Genomic DNA, 14702 nt, shown 5'->3' with positions numbered 1-14702 from the left:
GAGACATGGTCTAAACAGTGCCCTGGACTTACCAGTTCCTTGAACCCCAAATCGATTTCGAGTCAATTTCGTCTTTCCATAGGTTGAAACCCTGTTAAGACAAGTGGGCCAAAAAGGAAGCAGAGTAAATCTGTTTACTGTTTGTCAACATAATTTTCAGTGTTGATTTTGGTGCAACCTTAGAATAAAATGAGGCTGGGTCTGTGTTGTAAAACCCTGAAAAGTATGCAAATTTCTGGTTCCGTCATGAGCATCGGTGCTCCTGTGCCATTGGTTCCGTCATGACAGGGGCACGAAATCCCTCTGCTTATTTATTTATTTATTCAAGAGTTTTATATAGCGCTGGCTAGACCCGGAGGTATCAGAGCGCTTTACATGAGGTTCCACAAAAATTACATAACAAGATTACATCAGTTTCAATTTACATAAGATGTTAGACAAACAAATGCAAGAGCATAGAAGACGAGATGAACGAAGTGTAGAGGGGAAGGGGGTAAGTGTAAAGGGATAGTGGGTTGAAGAATAATGTATGTTATTGATGATGAACCGCAGGCTCCCCCTGCATCGCCTCACACACCGCTCCCCTCACCCCCAACGGAGGGAGGCGAGCACTGCTCCAGAGGTGGGAGATATGAGGGCTCCCCCTCAGAGGAGGTAGAGGCAGCAGACAAAGGGTAGGTCCTGGCACATGTAAGCATGCAGACAGCAGAGGGATTTCTTTTTCTCCCCTAAAGTCTCGAAATGCCTACCCACACACGTGCACTCCGTTTTTATTGGAAGACCTGGGGAACGCTGGGTGGCAGGAAATTTGTGTCAGCCCGGTGATCCTACAACTTTTCCATACAGATATGTGAGAACATTTTTATTTTTCAACACAATTTGAGGTTTGCAGGAGATTCTGGGTAGGGAAATGTTGAGGGATCCACGTAAGCCATACCTCGCTGGACTCCCCTTGGCATCTAGTTTTCAGAAATATGTGGGTTTGATAGTTTCCCAAGATGGCCGCCGAGCCCGGGGCCAAAAACCCAAGTGACCCCCCCTGGCAAAGCCAGGTTGTTTTGTGAACTGTGCCATCAATTGAATTCAAAAACAGCAGGATAACCTTCTTTCCAGACTTCACGCTTAAGGTGCAGCGTCAACGATGTAGTTTTCTCTGAGTACCCTGCGGGAGAAAGATATCAAGTACGCAATGCTCTTCCCTGCCAGGCTGCGGGTTGAAGCAGAAGGAAAAGTGTGGTTCTTCGACACCCCCGAGGAAGAATGGGACTGGCTTGAAGGATGGCGCATGAAGGGAAAGAAGACTCACCAAAGTCTGCAAGACAGGCAAGGCCAATCCCGAGCTGCACAGAATACAGGGACTACGTCCGGCGAAAATTTGATGGCTGCTACTGGCCAAAGTAGATGGCAAGAGTAGCCCTCCTATCCAGGCCGTTGCTGGACCCGTCCCTTCCAGTGGACATACCACTGGGGAAGAGTGTCTTGTGAGTGACTGGTCCTTCGCAGGGTCCTGGGATTGTATAATCGAACAATATATTCGGTTCCCCTGGGGACTAAACATTTGACATTGTATTTCACAAACACTTAATGCTGGTCGGTGTGGGTTGGCTCACGCACCACAAGTTTCAGGGGTGGGCGATAGGCACTCTGCAAAGTTCGGAGGCGGGAGGTTCCATTACTGCCTTGCAGGGAGGGGGGTGACTGTTGTTTGTTGGGGGGTGGGACTCCTGTCACCTAGGAATTTTGATGCTATCAGGAAGAAAAGTATAAAGATGCAGCCAGTGATTCATGGAAACAGGGAGGGGGGAAGGGGATGTTTATTACGTTATTGGTTCAGTTTAGACCACGCTGATAGGCGACAACAGGATGGTATTATTGAGACTCATACACTTTACGCAGAGAAGTAGATGTTAATAGGTGCAGGATGACTACACATAAGCAGACCACAGGATGCTCGGTGAGGTTCCCTTGGCAACACACTGTAAGTAGTATTGGGGGCTTTAATGAAAAAGGGACTTAAAATTATGTCCTGGAACATCAATGGGCTGGGTGATAAGTTAAAAAAGGGTTTAGTACTTCTCTATATAAAAAGGCGCTCACCTAATGTTATCTTGCTCCAGGAGACACACTTACTGGGGAACGCATGCAAGGCTCTGACCAGATGGGGCTTTAAGGTGGTGGCCCATTCTGCGTTCGGGTCTGGATCCCAGGATGTTGGATGTGGGTATTACGGCACAAAAAAGCTTTCAGATGACGATAGAGCGCACACAACCTGGGTAGGTTTGTGGCGACCTCAGGGAGTTGGGAAGGATGTATACTAAACCTGGTCTCAGTCTATATAACGCCAGGCCTACAGGCATCAGCTTGCAAAGACATCGGGGACCTCCTGCTGACCCTGCCTGAAGGGAGACTCCTTGTAGAAGAGGACTTCAACTCTATTGTTTCAGATAACCTGGTCGCTGCCCCCCAATGGATCTGCCGCCTGCACGAATGTAAATCCATAACTTTCTGGGAGCAATGGGACTAGTAGATACTTGGAGTCCGTAGACCAGTAGTACACCTTCTACTCGGGGGCCCATCATAGTATGTCTAGGATAGACTATATCATAACTCAGGTCGACCAACTAGGGCAGGTCAGAGAAGTAAATCATCTGGCACAAGGTATATGGGATCACTCGCCCATCTGGGCCCGGATAGAGGTAGGGGAGCCAAGGATTGGCCGGACAGCCCCAATAAGTCTATTGTACCTCATGATTCCCCAGATAAAAGAAAAAGTCATACGGGAAACTGAGCTCTATTTTTGCGAGAATGAGACCTCGGTGGACTCAGCATAGACATTGTGGGAGGCCTTTAAGGTCGTGATAAGGGGATCTGCTATTTCCCTGATTGCAGGAAATAAAGAAAGAGAAACAGGCAAGGCTTGTGTGATTAGAGGCTGATATATTAAAACTGGAGGGGGAGCTCCGAGACTCGAATGCAGATGAGGTTAAGCATTACTTAAAGTTAAAAACAAAAGAATACATGGACCTGGCCGCTGATGCAGCCAGGGCACAACATAGGGCAACGCTCAGTAAAATTTACGAGGTGGGGGACAACTCTGAGAAACTACTGGCCTGGCTGGACCGCAGACAGCAAGCAAATAGATTAGCGATGGAACTCAGGGCCGAATCTAGCAGGATACTGACTGAGTCGCCGGAGATTGTGGACACGTTTGGGGACTGCTACAGTGTGATTTATAAATCCCAGATGTCTTACAAGGATAACAGACGTGGACTAGCTATTGAGAGATATCTCCCTGCTCAGGCTCTCGGATGAGGAACGGGCTTGCCATACAAGAGCTGAGTGCAGGCAAGGCGATGGGCCCCAACGGCTTACCTATTGAACTTTATAAAATAGCCCCCAGTAAGATAGCACCCTACCTGACTACAATGTTTCAAGAGAGTTGGTAGAAAAGATCACTCCCACCAGGTCAAAGGTTAGCAACCATAGTGGTAATTCATAAAAGTGGTAAGCCTAAGATTGAATGTTCCTCATATAGGCCCAATATCGTTGCTCAATGCGGAAACCAAAATCCTATCAAAATTACTGTCCACCCGTTTACTGCAAGTCATAACCAAACTAGTACATCCGGACCAATAAGGCTTCATGCCAGCCAGAAATACCCCACTTAACATGCGACGGTTACATGGAGTTCTAGACCGAGCACACACAATAAGGGAAGATGCAGTGGTGGTATCTCTTGATTCAGCCATGGCGTTTGACACGATTGGAAGGTCCTACATGTTTTCAGTGCTAAAGAAATTGGGATTTGGCCCTGGCTTTTTGGAATGGATTCAGCTGCTATACAAGGATACCCTGGCCCAAATAGTAGTTAACAATCGAAAGTCCCCAATATTTCCGCTGGTGAGAGGCACCAGGCAAGGTTTCCTCTCTCCCGCTGCTTTTTGCCCTCATGCTGGAGCCGCTGGCGATGTGGATACGGAATGACCCCATCATCAGAGGAGTCAAGTGAGCTGAGGACTGGGAAGACCGTATTTCATTATATGTCGACGACATAGTGTTATATGTGGCCTCCCCCATTGCTTCCCTGAATAGAGCGATGAACATTTTTTTCGTATTCGGGAGATGTTCTGGATATAGTATAAACTGGTCCAAATCAGTTATTTATGTTTTCAACTTTAAATTCCCCTCCTTACCAAAGGGCTTCACTATCACTGAAGCAGCAACAGGATTCAAATATATGGGAATTCATATTTCAAAGGATGGAAACCATCAGAGCGGTTAGCGCATTTTACCTATCAGGTCTAGCCCTTAACCAGTTGGTGCTTGAATTCATTTTAAAATTGTGATTACTACGTTTTATTAAATTGTTTGTTTTAGCACCTTGCACAATTGATTGGAAAATTGTACTCTGCACAGCCTGCCTTAAAAGAAGCGAATCTCTCTGCAAAATTGATTAAAAATTGTATTTGTACCTACCTGATATCCTATCCCTGTTCCGCCGCAGGAAGTCCCGTTTGATGCGAGAGGAAAACCGGGTAATTCAAAACCTTTCAGTCGACATAGCCGCCATCTTAGGACTGGTGGGACTGGTGGGGATACGCTCTAGCAGACTCGACTTCCGGGCTAAGAGCCTACTTAGCCCTATGCTCAGCCGGACGTGCAGCGGACGCGCCGGCGGCACGCCGGAAGTGCGCCAAAGGGAAGTCAGGCAGCACCCTTCCGTGCCGGACCCGTGCCCAGCTCCCTACCCCCTGCCCATTTCCCCAAAATAACCTATTCAAAAGACGAACTGGCAAAGCTAAAACCAAATACATGTTCACATGTGACAATTTTACATGACAAGGGCATGCTGAAAACTCGCAGGTGTTCTTCATGTGGGTTTATGTTACAGGGAATGTCACTGTCCTCTCCCTCAAACCTGCAGCATTCGACTATAGTTGCAAGCCTAACACACAAAGCCTTGGCATGGGCAATCAATGTAATAGTAACATCAAAAATGTTAAAGAACATCCTCATAAAGTCAGATCAATGCCCAAACACAAGCAGGAAATAGAAGCTCTAGTTACCAATAATCCGGCGGACCTTGTCTTCTTGACAGAAACCTGGGCCTCAGAAGCATCGGGGCCCGACTGGAACACAGCAGTACCTTTGGGCTACTCCGTAGCACATGCTGACAGACCGGGCTCGATGGGCGGTGGAATAGCAATTATTCACCGCTCATATTTTAAAATAAGCATCCTACCACAAGCTGGATTGGAGGCAGAAACCATATCCTTCACTGTGAAATTCAGTAACCAAATAATATTTTCAGGTCTTCTGCTCTATAGACCCCCGGGCCCAGAACTCCCTTTATCAATGCCCTCCTTACGTATCTGGAATCCACCTTAGATCAAGCCACATTCACAGTTCTCGGAGACTTTAATTTCCACCGATAGGAAAATAACCCCACGAAACGTCCACCCTAATAGAGAATTTCCAAAGTTTTGGGATGGACCAACTAGTCTTTAAACCCACCCACACAGCGGGCCATACGCTCGATGCTGTCTTTACAAATAACAAGTACTTAAAGATAACCTCGATCCTGCCTGTCCCATGGTCTGATCACACAGCCATTCACTTCAACCTTCATACAAATCTCTCAATTACCAGGCGGAGAGATCTGGCTCTCCCAGTAAAAATCTGCCCGTGGAAAAGGTTGAAGCTGCTAAACTCTCCACTGCTCTATCCAGGGATCCCCCCTCACTTGAAACATGTGACAGTAATAATGGAGCTAGCCACTTTAACACATGGCTTAGCCAAGCAGTGAATGAGTTGGCCCCAGAGGAAATCAAGAAGCCCAGAAAACGCTCAACCACAGCACAGTGGTACACCCCTGATGTGAAATTAATCAAACTTAAATGTCGGTGCTATGAAAGGATATGGCGATCCGACTATAGTTCACACACCAGGAAAGAATATACCACAGTCCTACATAAATACAAGGTAAAGATAGAACAAGCAAAGTCGGCGTTCTATACACAAAAAATTCTAGAGTCCCTTAACTCCTCGAAGGAACTGTTCAAAACTGTTGGACATCTAGCCAAGAGCCCTCGGGACACCATTTTTTCCCAGACCAAAATTTTGTGGAAAACATAGCGCAATTTTTCCAACAAAAGGTCCAGGCGGTCTATGATGACCTCCACACTTCACATATCAGAACGTCAAACACTCACAGAATTGACTTGGCACCTAACACCACCAATCACTCCCAATTTTCGCTATTAAGCGAATCTCAGGTTGCCACTCTGCTTATTCAGACCAAATCGGGATCACCTTTGGACCCATGTCCTCCCTACATACTCCATCAAATCCCTGAAACAATCAGCCCAGTCCTAACCCGGTTGCTTAACAGAGTCATAAGCTCTGGCCTCTTTCCTCGTAGCTGGAAGAAAGCTTGTATCCGGCCTATTCTCAAAAAAGAGGCATTGGATCCCATGGAATCCAAGCACTATCGGCCAATATCTTGCCTCCCTTTACCAGCCAAGATCATGGAGAGAGCCATGAACCAGGAGCGTACGAAATACATAGACCACAACCACCTCCTAGACCCTACGCAACACGGATTCAGGGCATGCCATTCCACCGAATCCACCTTGATCATAGCAACAGAAGACATCCGCAGGACGATGGATGAGGGGGGAAGAGCTGCCTTGATCTTATTGGATCTAACGGCGGCTTTCGACACCGTCAACAATGGGGTCCTACGGAATAAACTGAGGACCCTGGGCATCACAGATCCGCTTGCTCTTCTTGAGTCCTTCTTGGACGCCCACATACAGCAAATCCACTGGGGAGGTCTCCAGTCAGAAGAATTCTATCTCCCATGTGGTGTGCCCCAGGGGTCTGCCCTATCACCCACCCTATTCAACCTGTACGTCACTCCCCTCGCCACACTAATAAAATCTCATGGTCTGCATCTAGTGTCGTATGCCGACGACACTCAATTAATAGTGTCACTCTCCCAGACGGTGGAAGCCACTGCTGCGAGCTTTAGGGAATGTCTCTCTGACGTCAAAAATTGGATGAACGACCACTTCTTAAAGCTTAACACCGAAAATACCAAAGTGATCGAGTTCGGCCAAAAAACATCTATTTGGAGTGACCTATGGTGGCCGGCATATGCCCTGTCCCAGCCAAAAAGGTCAGAAATCTTGGCTTTATGATCGATAAGGACCTTACTTGCACTGCACAAATAAGTCAGGTAAACTCGGCTTGTTTCTACACAATAAAGGTGCTTCAGAAAATTCTTCCCTACATACCATTTACTCTTAGGAAAATAGTGGTGGGAGCTTTAATAATGTCTAGGGTAGACTATTGCAATGCGCTATTCATAGGAGCGGGGGAAAACAGCATGCTAGGCTCCAGTCCATTCAAAATACAGCAACTAGACTTTTAATCAACCTCCCGAAAAGACACCCCACTTCAAAAGCCATACAGAAACTTCACTGGCTCCCAGTCAGGTGCAGAATTCATTTCAAGGCCCTATGTCTGGTCCATAAATCTCTTTACGGGAGCACATCTGAGGAGCTCACCAACCTTTTCCCTCGTTATGTGCCTGCGCGCACGCTAAGATCTTGCAGGCAAGACCTAATCCAACTACCCAAAATAAAGAGAGCCCGGTGGGGCGGAAAATCTTTCTCCTACCGAGCATCCAAGCAGTGGAACAGCGTGCCCATCGCACTGCGCTCAGAAAATAAAAGAGCGGGCTTCAGGAGGGCGCTAAAAACCTGGCTTTTCACTATGTCCTAACCACCTCTGCACTCCCTTCTGTTCTACAGTTCCAAGACGCCTCGGCATAAAAGCGCTTACAAATAATTCAGTCAGTCAGTCTCAACCTCTTGTCCCCACTGCAAAGACTTCGAAGTGACGTCATGCACTGGAAGTCTCTCCCGTTGTCCCTGCTGGGACGTGCAGCATTATTTAAAATGATGTCCCTACCACACTTTTTATATGTGTTGCAGAATACACCTCACCCAGTAGGGGCAGATTATTTTAAATCTATAGAAAGCGCCCAAAGAGAGCTATTATGGGAGGGAAAGCCACCCAGAATACCCAGTCAGAAGCTTACACTAGGGTGGTAATGACAGGAAATTGGGCTCCTAGATATCAAAAGATACTACTGGGCGGCGCAACTCGCTGCAATTAATCAATGTATGTATAGACCACAAGGGGACCCCGGATATCAAATTTACAAATGGCTGCTTCGGGGGGTAGCTTCACAGGGGCAATATATGCTAGCCCCACCAAACTGAAACTGTCAGGCCCCACACTACATGTGGTCCAGGTTTGGTGGGCGGCGATGAGAAGCCTAGGCTGGGAGGGTAGGGTTACAGAGGCCATCCAACTCTGGGACGTGGAGCGACTGGGTAGCTTGAGACACACCAAGGGCTTCGACTGTTGGGACTTAATAGGGATTTCCACGGTCGGAGACTTATGGAGGGCAGGAGGAATAGTCACTTTCGCCCAGCTGCAAGCTGAGTATGACCTCACAAACACAGAGTACTTTAGGTACCAACAGATCAGGCAAACATTACAAGCTGTTATAGCGACGGGTGAGACACCGCCAATGTCCTTCCCGTTGGAAGACAGGGTTCTGGACGAATACGTGCCGGAAAAGTCAATTTCACTAACTTACAAGAAAGTAATCAATAATATGTCTGACCTCCTCCTCGGGCTCCAAGCCAGATGGGAGTACGATGTAGCAGGAATGGAGGATGAGGAATGGATTGATGCACTTGCCTCCCCCAAGGAGACTGCTATCTCCTCTAGGCTTAGACTTGTACAATTGAAATTACTTTACAGACCATATCAGCAGGTAAAGATGGGCGATAGATCTGAGGCAGAATGCATGAGGGGTTGAGGGCGGGAGGGAACTTTCGTACACACACTTTTGGAATGTAGAGGTATACAGAAGTATTGGTCTGCTGTGACGAAGTGCATAGAGGAGGTGATGGGTCACAAAATTGACTAAAGTATAAATCTCTGTCTCTTGAATATATGGGGCCCTACTGACCTAAATTGCAAAGAAACAATATGGGTGACACTTGGTATGATAATTGCTAAACAGAACATTGCTAGATTGTGGAGAGCGCTGGAAACACCGACACTTGCTGCATGGATCTGTGTATGTTGACAGAGAGGACAGTGTACAAATCTAGAGGGTGCCCAAAAAATGGTTTAGGGGAGACATATGTGAGCCCCCACAGATTAGTCGAAGACAAGATTCGGGGTAGTCTCATTGTAATTTGGGTCTTGCTAATATTGTCATGACATTGAAAAGAGTCAAGGTCTGTGGTACGATTTTGAACCAGTGATCTAATCCTGGTTGCCAATGTTTGTAAAGTGTGTACATTGTATAAGCTTGTCATTAATAGAAAGATTTTTTTTTAAAAGAATCCCAATGCTTCAATAAATATTGGAAAGCTTTGCTGTGTATTTCTTGTGTATCTCGTTGGGTATGTATTAGTAACTAAGCAAAAGGGTTCTAGATCTGTTAACACAATTTCCTTGGGGAGTCAAGGTTGTCATGTCTGAAGTTGCATATCCATTTGTTACCCTGTAAGGTTAGGGGTGCAGATGGTGCACTGTGAGCTAGCAGGATTATAGGCCACGATAACATGAAGGGTGCTCAGAATCAGTCTTGCACCATTCTAACCTTTATGTTATCCAACAAATGCACAATTGTGCTTGAGAAAGTATAAGCCATATGACATGGCTCTGTCAACATTCCCAGACCTCCCAGACAGGACTTAGTGTATTGGGCTGGGGTGGGGTCACTTGCCAGCGCCACCAGAAGGCTTTGAAAGGCACATTTGGTGCCTTCCTTGCACAGTCCGGTTTGAGCCATTTCCGGCAGCCCTTGGTTCCTGCTATGGCATGAAACTTGACAAAGGACATGGACTATCCTCCCCTCTGTCCAGACCCTCCTCTGGAAGGGAACCCTGAGTCGTCCTAACCCCTTTCTTAGGATATAAAAGGGCTTACCTGTGGGTGAGTCCTCAGAAACATCATGAGACAAACTCATTCCTGAAACCACATCACTCTGCAACCGTCTGGTCACTTGGACTTTGCTGGACTTCACCTGGGAGACTCCTGCTGCTCCTGGTTTCGCTGTTTGGCAAGTTCTTCTTCATTTTCTGTGCCTGTGCTTCTTCCAGGATCTTCAAAAGACCAGTGGGCATCAAGGACACCTGAAGTAATCTCCCTTGGAGTGAAGCAGTTACTCCCCTGCATCTGCAGGCACTGCAACAAAGTTAATCGGTCTGCTTCTCATGACGTCCCACGGAGTTCGAAAGGCTCAGCAACACAGGTAGTTGTTTTGCAAATCCCTTGAGGACTGACCTGTCCTCTCAGCAAGTTTGAATCCAATATCCCTCGCCAGAATCGCTGGGACCGAACCTATGTGCACCACACCGACTTGCCATCGCCAAGGCATGTTGGCTCTGCACTCCAGAGATCTTTGGGCTACAAGAAGCTCCAGTCTCCAGCAACTCTTCCTGCAAACATCTTTGTCCTCACCAAATACTCCTCACTGTGGGCCTTCATCTTTGGTGAGCTGCTCGAGGTCCTCTTGCTTCAGTGGGCACACATGCTTGCTTGCGTCTGCTCTGACTCTCCTGCACTTGGTAAGTCCCTTGGACCTTGCTGGTCCCAATGTTGCTATTTCATCATTTACCATGTCTGTTGCTGCTAACAAGACTTGTTGGTGCTCCCACCAGACACCCATCCCCTGCTTCTCGGCTTCTGATATGGGACAGCTCCTCAGCATCTGCTAGTCCTCACAGCTGCAGCTACAAGGTCACTGTCATCAACTCCTGTTTTTCCGTCATCGGTGGGCATTGCTCTTCTGTGCCTCCTGGTGCATGGTTCTTCTCTTCAAGAATCCACCCTTGAATTCTACCAGACTCTTGCACAGTCTTCGCCAACGGCATCCTTACTGAAGTCCTCCATTGTGGTCTACATTATTTTCCGACGTCACTTCACACCTATGCACCCGGCTTCCCTGGTGTAGGTATCATGGTTCCTGGGGTATGCATGAGTGGGGTGACTCTCCAACCTTCTGCTTTCATAGGGTTTCTTAAGGGTCCACTGGGAAGGGTCCTTCTTCTCCAAAACTGCAACCACGACTTTCCTGTTGACTTGTGCTGAGTACACAGCAGCGTTTCAACTCTGTATATAGCCTCTGTGGGATTCCGGGGTACTTACTTTGGGTGGTTCCTTGTGTCCCCAGCCCGTCTGAGTCTCCTTGTCAAAGTCCCGACTTCAGCCGGAGTTTGCATTCCTCTTTCGTAGGCTATGGTTTGGTCTCCCCATGGATATCACTGTGTATTGTGCTGACTTACCTCTTGTAGTTGAAGTATTATTGTGTATTTGTGTTGATATCTCCGGGTAGGAGATATACCAATGTGTTAGTGAGTGGTGTGCAATAAGTAGACATATTTTTTTCGTTAAACCTACATTACATGATTAGATCAGGTAAAACAAGCTGTTTAATTCTCCTTCTGGCTTAAGCCTAAAGGCTGCTCTACACCGCTGCCTCTCTGAGAGGATTCTAATGGTTGACTAAGACTGCTAAAATCACCTTGTCTGGATTACTGGTCACAATGGAATACAAAGCTTCTAAAATTAGAAGCTTTGTATTGCTTTGTGACCAGTAAAAATGATTATGAATAATTTCTGGGTCATTCAGAGAAAATGTACATGTTTTCCTCCATGCCCAAATGTGTTTTTCCTCCATGCCCTAATCTCAATGTTGTTTATGTATGTATGTTATGAATCTGATACACTTTGTTTCACATTGTCTCACCTTTTGCAGTAGACAATCATGTGTGTATGATCTGTTTTAGGAAAATACATACATTCTTCAAGTTTTTTTCTTAAAATAAATTAATGAATAACATAATTAGTTTGTGCTATTTACTTTGAATATGTGTTTAGATTAATATGAATAGCATTTACTGACATCGCAACATAGTAAGGGATTAAAACTCTGAAGTTATCTAACTTTGTAAAGTGAGTTGTGGCAAAACCACTGTTCGTTTCATGTAATAGTCCCCAGGTTCTGCACTATACTGGGTATCCCCATTGCTAAATACTCATATGATTCTGACTGAGCATTGCTCATTATTAGGCAGTCCTATCTGCAGCCTTCTGATCATGTCAAATGACGGTTGGTCGCACGTGACTGCCCACGAGCGCCCGATACCATGCGGTCTGAGCATAGTTCCTACCTTAGTCTTGATGTCGGAATCCTTGGGCAGGTAAAGTTAAATGTGAGTGTTGGAGAGGTTGTCAGTTGAAAGTCCCCACCAGCAGATCGGCAGGGAGTGATTCTGCTCCCATTAGCAGCGACGCCTCATCACTTGCGCCGGGCCCAGGCATCTGAAGGCGGATCCAGAGGGTGGTCCATGCCACTGTGGAACTGGAGTAGCAGAGTCAGTATAAGCACGGAGTCAACAGTGTAGGAGGAGAGGAAGGCTACAGCATTTGTTTTAGTGCAAGGGCTGGTGCAAAGGAGTAAGAAGGCTGCCTGCATGTTTGAGAGATCAGCCCCTGAATGGTCATGTAATTAATATTTGGAATATTGAGAACACTATGCTGGTCAGGCAGGCAAGCAATAACAGTGCACAAAATTGGGGTTGGTCCGTGGAAGTTGGATGGCATGAAAGCAGCGTGCGCAAGGGGTAAAGAAGTAAAAGAGTATTTGGGGGCCCTGCTTGAGGAAGCTGACTAGCTATATATTGCTGAGACTTTAAAGCAGCGAGGCGATCAGGTGGTAAAGAGGTACACCCTAAGGTCAGCCATTTTTGTGGGAGGCAACCATCATTTAAAAGCCCAAAGTAAAACCTCAGTACAGGGTGATAAGGCCTTGGGGGGGCTGGCATTCGCAGAGTCTAGTTGCTAAGACGCATCCAGTGAAAGGGATGCTCGTGGATTAGAAGACCCCTGAAGCTAGTAAAGCAAGGTAAAAGTGAGAAAGTAGCATTGTCCCTTAGGTCATATTCAGGCTTAAGTCTGGGGGAATATCTAATACACCTGTCCTTTGCCAACTGAAGAAAGGTCCCTTGCAGAGAACAGAAATAAAGGAAGGTAGCAATGTTGAAGAAAGGCTAGAGGGATCTGATGTGCCCCATTTGGGAGGGGCAGTTAATGTGGCTCTGATGGAAATGCCTATAACAAACCATTTTAGCCCCTTATGCAAGTTGGGGCATTAGAGCAGAATGGTGAACCATGGAGTCTTAGTGATCGTTCCAGAACAGTGACGAGGAAATGGCCCATCAAGGCTTTGGGAAATCAGGAAAAGTGTACTCAAGAATCTTCAATGGGAGAGAAAGTCGGAGGACAGCAGACAGTACAAAAGAGGCAGACCTCAGAGTGAGTACCAGTGTCTGGGATGGCACTGGGCAGTGATCCTAAGGAGGGCGGCTAAGGTGTTCCCCATCAGAGTGACCCAGACAGTTCCCAGTGTAGTGGAGGGAGGAAAGGTTCCCATGTTCTTTCCAAGAGTAGTCAAATGGGTAGGCAGAGGCCCAGGGTGCCCTATATCCAGCCCAAGTGCTTCGATTTCTTTCATAGTGAGCACAAACAGGAGGACATGGTCTGTATCAGGAGACCACCCACTGATGGGAGTCCCACAGTATCAGGAGAACTTGGGGGAAGTGGCTGCCACAAGCATGCAACCATTTCTGGTTTATGGCCATATCACTCCACAGAAGTGAGTGCAGAAGTCCAGCTGGAGGGTTAAGTCCCCAGTCCCCAGTAGAAGGATAAGTGGGTCAGGGGTAGCAAGCTCTCAGATCAGAGCACCCAAAGACCACCATCAATAAGGGTTGTTTAGACTGTTGCAAGGGGCCCACTAGAATAGTGGGCATCATATGCCAGGCTAACTTCTCACAGGGTGTGACATTTGCATCCCGATGGCCCACTACCAGGCTAATGGGCCTTCCTGAGAAAGACATGGAGGGAGGATCTGACACTGGTAACTGAATAGGGTTGTGCCTGTCCCTGCACAAAGTGCTGAATTCTCCCCTGTAGTGCGTCTGGAGCCAGGGAAGGAAGGCTAGGAACTTGTGAGGTTCAAATGCCTCGTTGATGTTCTCCATACTTCAAAGGCACATTTGGGTATAAGTCTTCAACTATTACACCCGAAACCAGTTTACTTTTGAGTCCTGAGGAGACTCTGTCAAGAAGAGGAAGTGTGCTGCCAGAAGAGACTACAACTTTGCTAATTGCTCTGCTGTTTTGGTTTGCTATTTGATGTGCTATCAGGAGGGGCCGCCACTTTTCAACTTGCTCTGCTGTGCTGGCCTGCTGCCTGCTGCCTCTTGCAGTGAGAAGGGCTGAACCTACTCTACAACATCTTAACCTAAAGTAACTCCAAGGGCTTATTGGCTTGCCCCCTGTTAGAAATGGAGGTCTTTAGTTGGCATTGGTTTGCACCATTGTCCAAGTAGGGACCATTCTTCCTAATAAGGGTAAGGGGGATACACTTCTAAAATAGCCCCTGCTCACCCTCTTAGTAGCTTGGCACGAGCAGACAGGCTTATCTCAGAGGCAGTGTGTAAAGCATTTACGAACACATACAGTAATACAGTGAAAACACTACAATTAGACACCACACCTGTTTAGAAAAATAAGTAATCTAAACCAAACCAGACCAAAAC

Source organism: Lissotriton vulgaris, chromosome 4_1, assembly GCF_964263255.1.
Source record: "Lissotriton vulgaris chromosome 4_1, aLisVul1.2, whole genome shotgun sequence".
NCBI lineage: Eukaryota > Metazoa > Chordata > Amphibia > Caudata > Salamandridae > Lissotriton > Lissotriton vulgaris.
Note: the sequence above shows the minus strand (reverse complement) of the source record.